The following is an 8,709-nucleotide window of genomic DNA, read 5'->3' on the forward strand; positions in this document are numbered from 1 at the left end:
ATACAAATTGGGGCTTCCTGCAGCTTCTCGATTGCACCCAGTTTTCCATGTTTCATGTTTAAAGAAGGTTATAGGAGACAAGCTCCCAGTTCAAACAATATTGCCAGCACTTGACGAGGAAGGAAAAATTATATTGGAACCGGAAGCAGTCACAGAAACAAGAACTCGACAGCTACGAAATCGATCAATTTCAGAGTATCTTATCAAGTGGAAGAACTTATCCGCTGAAGATTCCACATGGGAGGATGAGAATTTTATGCAGAAGTATCCAGAATTTCTCAAGCGTTGAGGACAACACTTTTTTGAAGGAGAGGGGCATGTTGGGTCCTTATAATACTAGTGATTACCCCATTACTATTGTAGTTATACCCCTTATTTATATTGTTGTGCCCCTATTACCCACATATTGTTATTTCTGTGCCCCATAGAATCCCTCTATTATTATTTTTGTGGCTTTATATTATTATTGTTAGGTTGGTTGGATTATATTGTGACTCCTTAGACTCCTATATATAGAAAGGAGGTTTTGTCATTTGTATCATCCAAGAATTGTTCATTTATGTAATGTAAAGGAGGTTGCCCCCTCGAAGAGGCTGAATTCTAAGGCGTTGATCTTTCTTTTCTATCTTTTCTTTATCTGGCTCAGTGATAAATCCCCTTATCATCCTGTTGAGCCAATGGTCCACAACTCGTGCGATCTTATCTTCTGATGCCTGTAGTCTACGCACTAGTTCCGAAGTCCACACTATTGGTTTGTCGAGCTTACACCTACCCTGGTTGTCAGCTAACCTCGTGATCCACTCACCCAATTCAGAAGGAAAGGATGCAAAGAAAATCTTATGGATTTCCGTATACACGTAGAGATCCAGCCACTTTTTCTCAGATACTTGCGGAATTCTACTTTCCTGTGTCAAAAACTCGTGAATATTCTTGTCCAACCACTCTTCAATTTCGTTATTTTTTGGGTTCCAGTGGCACGACATCAGAAATCGCTTAGGCAAATCCCAGTCTTTGCAACGGAACCATTTGTTGGATTAGTGGGGCCTGACATAGGTTCAGAAGTGATTTAGGCAAGCAAATCCTAGTACTACTGGCCCTTTCAACAATAGTTTGCGGAGTGTGGACTGAGGTCTCACCTGAAGTAGTATGGGAGGGTGCTCAAACCAGTTTTCCGCACCCTAGGCATGTCTGATATGCAGTGCTAGGGATGTAATCCAACCTTAGTGTTTAATAGGTTACGCACACCCCCAAGCACATTACGTCCAGTGTTACTGCCTTTGCGTAGCTCTAACTGCAGCGTGACCTGTTTTGATTATCCAAGTCTTCCTTAATTAGGTTTTGTTCATTTAATTACTTAGAATACTTTCCTAATAGTTAGACAAGAGTTTATCAAGTGTGCGCATATAAATAAACCGATAACAGTTAATGCATAATATCAAAAATATAGATCCACGACCAAATGCACAATATTCTAAATCCAACTTATCTTTATTAAAGATCTTTTCAAGTTTAGTTCAAGTACAGACCCGACTCCACCCTGCGCACTCAACTACAGGGGTCTGTGCACTCAGCTATGGACTCTACTAGGCCTCTGCACAGTCAGTTGCATAGCCTCTTCCTACTACTACGACCCAATACACTTCAGATCCACTTCTATTCTCTAACCATGCTTTTGCATCTAGCTACTTACTTCTTCCCTAGAGACTTTCTCTACACTTAGAGCCTTGCTCTATTTATACAATCCCATGGTCCGCGGACCATTGGTATGCCAACACAACTTTACATTATTTTACAATTCTTAGGGTGGACAACCCTATGACTCATCCTAGACTTTGGCGCTCTACGCTCGTACTTCATGGAGTCTTTACATGACATTGACCAGAACTCAGGCTTTAAGCCCCAAAAACATGCTGTGGGGGGATCCGCTACCCAACATGTAGTTTTCCCAGTTAGTCCTCCTGACAGTCGACCCGCTGCTCATCCAGAAAATTGTGCAGTTTTCATGAGAAGGACTTCTGCTACCTAGTAGTCCTTTCAGCTCAGAAATTACACAGAGATGATCAGTAGGCTGGCCTCCCAGCCTCAGTGTAGCTTCTCTTGCCAATAGCTCCCAACAACAAACAAACAATTACCTCCAGAAATTGTGGAGTTTCTATTGCCAAGCTCCTGGTAGCTAATTGCTAGCTCCCCTTGGAAATTGTGTAGTTTCTTATACCAGTGACCCAGCAACCAGCTGCTAGTTCCCTATAGGAATTGTGTAGTTTTGGTTTCCAGGCTCCCAGCTAGTTCCTTCAAAAAATTGTGCAATTTTTGTCTGTTGATCCTCCATGCAGCCCAACCTGTTCCTCCAGAAAATTGTGAAAATTTTGCTGTCAAGCCCATGTTGCCCACTCGTTCCAAAAAATGCATAGATTTTATCTGCCTCACCTTCTTGTAGCCTAGACTTTCCCTCCCAAAATTTGCACATTTTTTCCTTCTAGCCAATCCAGACCTCGCAGACAGTCACTGTCGACTCAAATTTCCCACCTCCATGACCTAGTGACTATTGCGCAGTTTTCATCAATAGTGCCTAGAGCCATTATCCACCTCGCAACCTTATCGCCTCTCCTAGTCACCTGCATCTGAAATGATCATGTGTCATGATGGACTAGGAGATTTTTTGGATTTGATGTCAGCTCGTCATGAGTGAATGGAGGTATAGGTACACTAACAAACATGGCACAATGACAAATGGGATGAACAAAGGGAGCACATGCAGAAGGATAGGTTCACCAACATACGAAAGAATGATGCATGAGAAGAGATGTGCTTGCGAACAGATGATCATGCAAAGATGTGTTCACGGATGGATGGATAAGAAAACATGCAAGATGTGCTCATGCATAGATGAACAGACGAACATGCACCTTTCGCGAACAGATGATCCTGTCAAGCCTTCCAACATGCAAGAAAGGAGAACCGTGCCAAAGCAACATCAAGTGAACCAACGACCATCGAAGACTCTCTGCACCTTGCCAAGTAGAGGTGAAGCTATGACACACCATGAAGACATCCATCACCTAGTAGCACTATAGCTCGACATGCACTCTAACAATAGCATGGATGTATGAGCAGTCTCTTGTCGAGTGGTGTCATGAGTAATGCCATACACATCTCTACTATGGGTAATGTTGTCAATCAATGGAATGTAACGTGGAAGTCCAAGAGACCCACTTCTTGTACAAAGAGTCAAGTAAAGTCAAAAAGTCATGGAAGTCAAATAGTCATGAGGGTAGTCGAACAACCATAATGGTTAGTTTCACACTTGGCTATAAATACCCCCTCATTTGTACATGGAAAGGACTTTTTCAACTAAACTCCTCCCACATAGCCAAGAGAGTCTGTAATATTTTATTTAGGAGAAAGTAGTGGCTTCAACACCCCGAACTCAGGGTTAGTGATGTATGGTGTAACGATGTGTCTTAGAACTTTCGCTTAATTCATATACGTTCTAACATGCCAGGACATTTTCACACATGTATTTTAACTATTGCAAGACTAATCTTGAACACTTGTAATGCATGTTTCTTTAACCTATGTTGAACACTTGAACTATTTCACTTGTTGTAATACATAATTTGTTAATTGAAATGTGTTGTATATCTTGTTAACACTGCCTCTCCCGTGGTGGCTATCTCCCAGGAAATTAGACATACCTTTCACATGAAGATTGCTGTAAAAAATGTTGCACTTGTTCAGACTCATTCGTTAAGTGTTGTATGTGTTATCTTACCTTGTGTGTTGTGGCTACTGCATCTGTGTGGACTGCTCCTCCGGAAGCTGTGCACGTTGTTGGGAACGGGTTCCCCCAAGAACATTTTTGGGGCTAAAAGCCCATGTTTTGGGAAAATTTTGTATAAAGTTGGAAAGTCCCAACATTTTGTGGCCGCGGAGGATGAAGGTGTCAAGAGTCATAAAGGGTTGTCCGCCCTTATTTTGTAAAGTGTTAAGTCAGCTGTAAAAATCTACCCATGTTCTACAGACAATGGGATTGTGTAAAAAGGAGCTAAGTAAGTAAGCTCTAGGTATATTTGGAAGCTTTTGGTAGTGAGTTCTAAGTGTTCTGAGGTCTTAGTGTAGGTAGAGGCTCTGCAGCTGAGTGCGTAGAGGCCTAGGGTGGAAGTCCGCAGTTGAGTGTGCGGACCCCTATAGCTGTGTGCGTAGGGTGGATAGAGTCTATATTAAACTGGAAATATCAATAAAGAGAAGTATTATGCAATTACTGTGTAATTAGTCTCTATTAATGCATTTGGCTACATTGCAATTTGGGTTTATATTACAATGTTTATGTGATGCGCGAATGTATGTATATCTGTTAATTGAACGCAAGTAAGAATATCAGTTTACGCGACGATAACTGTAATTGATTGGTAGAATAAGTGGAACACTTGAGCTAACATGGGAGCCTATACAATACATCGTCATATCAGTGTGAAAGTACCTAAACCACTGGTTAGGGCTGCATGAAGGTCAACCATACACATTCGCAGAGGTACTGAATGAGGGGATAAAAGGTAGAATGATAAGACCTATGGCTTAGCCACTTGCGAGAAGGCAGGAGCAGGAGGTATAAACTGACATCACAACTATCTTAGGGTGTAGAAACTTGGTTCCATCATCCCCCCATACTGCCTCAGATGAGACTTTGGTTCGTGCTTCATGGGCTGATGCCAAAAGGTCCAGTACTCTAGGGATTTGTTTGGCTGACTAACGTTGAACTTGGGTCAAGGTCCACAAACCCAACAAATGGTTTCGTTGCTAGGACCGAAATCTTCATAAGATATGTGTGATTTCATGTCACTAGAATCCAACTAAGAAACAGATTGAAGGTTGGTTGGATAGGAATATCCACGAATTTGCAGTGCAAGAAAACAGAAATTTGTGGTTGAAAAAGGAACAGTGGCTAGACAGGTACCTGTATACAGAAATCCATGAGATTTTTTTCTGTTCCTTTCTAGTTGAGTTACATGAGTGGATCATGAAGCTAGCAGATAGCCAAGGAAGGTGGAGGCTTGACAGTCCTATTATCTGGATCCCGGAGTTAGTACATAGACTGGAATCCTCTGGGGATAAGATCACCTGCACTGCCGATCATTGGCTTGATCGTATCATAGGAGGGTTTGTGACATAATTCACAGTCAATACCTTAGTTAGTTACAGTAAGGTGGAGCGACACTTTTTCAAAGGTCTGCGAGGTAAGTACTTGAAGTCTTTAAATACTTGGATTAAGATGTTATTGTGCGAAAAAAAGGGTTACGAATCTACCTAGATGTTTGGAGCTATGTGGAGTGGAAAGACTTACAGGAAGAAATTAAGAAAGGGTCCTAAAAATAGCCCACTCATTTCACCTCCTTTGAGTGATGAAGAGGGAGTAGTGCAGGCTTCTTCGCAAAGTGCAGTTTAGTTGATAAAACAAGGGTTCCCACAACTACCACCTCCACCTACACCACCTCCACCTTCACCACCGTTACCTGCGACTTCGGCCACACCACCACCAACTCGACCATAGTTCAACATGGTGAATTCAGTGAAGATGCCTTTGTTTAAGGGCTTGGGAAATCAAGACCCAGATCAGTTCTGGTTCACTGTAAAAGATGTACGGGAATCTCAAGGTGTCACAAACGATAACATGAAGAAGGAAACTTTGGTTAGTGCTTTGCAGGATCGTGCACTAACTTGGTACATCGAGTACTCCAATGATAACCCAAATGTTGTGTTGGCAGAGATCCAGACCACACTGAATAAAGAGTTCAGTAGGTCTAAATTCGAGGCATAGTCAATTGTGGGATTCAAGGAAATCGCGATGAAATGAGGTGAGACCCCTTGGGAGTTGGATCAAAGACTGAAGTGTAAAATCCACAAAGCTAATATGAATTTAACAGATGGGCAGCACCGCGAGTATTTCATGGCCTCACTCCTACCTCACCTAAGACTTGCGCTGTCACAAAAGAAGATTACGACTGAGGCAGAGGCCTTGGAGATTGCAATAAGACTACATGAAACATAAATGCAAGATCTGAATCTAGTGGTTCAACAGATCCATGTGCAGTTGCAAAATCTTTGCCTCGAAATGCAAAGTCTGAAGCAGGATAGAATAGTTTAGCCAGAGGTGCACGAAGAGGTATGGTGCCTGAAATGTAAAGGTCAAGGACATGATAAAGACCACTACCCAGTCTTTGCAAAATATATTGCAGGAGGAGGACCGATACTTTTGAGGCTGGAAGCCCAAGCAGGGCTGAGTGCTGGACCTGCATTGAGGTGCGCTATATGTCTGGTAGCAAGGAAACATATGACTGATAATTGTCATTTTCTGCAGAAGTTTGTACAAACACCGCAACAACTGTTTTGTAACTTCTATAGGTCATTAGGTCATGATGAGCATAATTGCCAAAGTTATGAACTTATGATGGATAGGACACCCGCCTATAGAGTTCACGTAGAAACACGAGCTCCTGACCAGGGTACTGGAATGGCACGGACAGGCTTTCAGGGATGCAGACGAGGCCGTGGTGGAGGAGGACCTGGCAGAGGTCAGGGACAGCTGATCTATTAAAATTGTGGAGGACCAAGACGCTATGCTTGCAAATGAACAAAACGAACGCGTCCATTGTGCAAATATTGCACTCAGTCTAATCATGAGATAGAGAACTATCCTACACTGATAGTAAGGATACATGACAAAGGGGTGCTACCTCTGTAGCTGACTCAGAACCTGTAGATGCTGAGGGCTGAGCCTTGTGAAGAGTATCCAAATGTGAATATAGTGCTCCAAAGTGGAATTGCAACAGGCGATGATAAGGGGAAACAACTTGAAGGCAGCACGTGGGTTTGCAAAGCTCTAGAGAACGAGGCTAAATTTGTTTTGGAGTGCGCACGTGAAATGTTCATGGAAACAAAGAAGAGACTCACTAAGGCCTCCACTTCAGGGTCCCAGGATAAACATGTTCAAGAAATGGACCCTTCTATGCTTACAACCTTTCTAGAGACCTGCATGAAGCCACTGCGTGATGACAAGGTTGTGAAGGGGTTACAAGAACTTATAAATAGATGCGCCGGAAACACTCTTGGTGAACCGTGCATGGTACAGAAGATTGCTAACCATGAGATAAGGACACGGTGTGAGATGAGACTCACCGTGCAGATAGGAGAATATGAAATGGATCAAGTTATTCTGGATCTGGGGTCATATGCCAACATTTAGCCAAAGCTAATTTGGGAGCCGATGGGGAGACCCGTATTGAAGTGCTCTCTGATTTAGTTAAGGATGGAAAATCAACAGAAGTTCATCCACATGGGATGACTGCAAGGAGTAGCTGTAGCTATTGAAGGCACGAGCACATTGGTTGATTTTGAAGTAATAGAAATTGTGGATGAGAGAAACCCCTATGCTGTGCTTATTGGCATTGATTAAGCTACTGAAATGGACGGGGTAATCAACCTAAAGAATCGAAAGATGATATTTGAAAATAAATCACTTCACGTAATAGTACCCCTAGATCCTGCTGAAGGATTGCGCTATACTGAACCAGCCTGGGATTACATAAGCAATGACGATTTCAATTGCATATATAAGATAACATCATGATACCAAGATTAGGTGAATCTAACAGCGGATGGATGAATTACATGGGATCATGAGAGTTCTTGAAACTCAGACTCGAACAAAGAATTAGAGCACTGGCAAAATTGGCTACATGAAGTAACCATGTTGAGTTGTAACATGATGACCCGGTCACTACGTTGTGCGTCGTCAAAGGTAAGAAATCTACCCACTTATGATAGCTTGAATGATTTGGATGTGATTTTCAATGCATTTGAGAGGGAAGTACCAGAGAAATAGCGCTTCCATGCTTTGGACTAGGCACTGTGTGCTACACCCATGAGATGGTGGGGTACGCACAAGGGTAGTTTTGATGATTGGCGCGAGTATAGTAAGATGATGAGAAAACAATTTGGGAATCTGAAGGTATGAGTGACGAACAAGTACAACGGGAAGGATGATCTGCACATGCACATGGCCAAATGGGCTAAGGCCTATGGAGCGATGCCCCAACCTGAATGGATGCACTTGTTTTTTCATACCCTGGATGTCATCCAAATGAACTGGGACCTGGAGATAAAGCTCCACCATGGCATAGGAGAATAGAATATTTTGCACGAAGGGTTCATAATGACGTTTAGCTTCGAAGATAGATTTGACTATATTAACAAAGCACTACAAGAAGTTAAATCAACGATCTTTAAGATACCACAGGATCCTTTGGATCTGATTCAAACCGATTGGACTACTCAACTGAGCCACGCACCGGAATGCTATAACTTGACTATTGAAGAATAAGACAAGGACTTCTGAAAGATTAATATCCCTGAAACCGAGGGTCACCGTGAGGTCGACGAAACACCGATCGAGAATCCTGATATAACTGCGCCGCTGAAAACTGAACAAATAAATATTGGCATGGAGGCAGAGCCCTAATTCGCTAAGATTGGAGATTACTGGTATGACGCGACGGTAGATAAGTTCGCTGAATTTCTCCTTGAATACCCAGATTTGTTCCCTACCAAGTTTACGGAGTTAATGGGGATAATAGGAGACCTTGGCATTTTGAAGATCACGCTAAAACCCAACGTGAAGCCGGTTAAGCAAAGACCTTACCGTCTCAAGCCAAA

The sequence above is a fragment of the Pinus tabuliformis genome, chromosome 9 (genome assembly GCF_031772625.1).
Source record: "Pinus tabuliformis cultivar Carrire ecotype Pingquan chromosome 9, CPIR1, whole genome shotgun sequence".
NCBI classification, from domain to species: Eukaryota; Viridiplantae; Streptophyta; class Pinopsida; order Pinales; family Pinaceae; genus Pinus; species Pinus tabuliformis.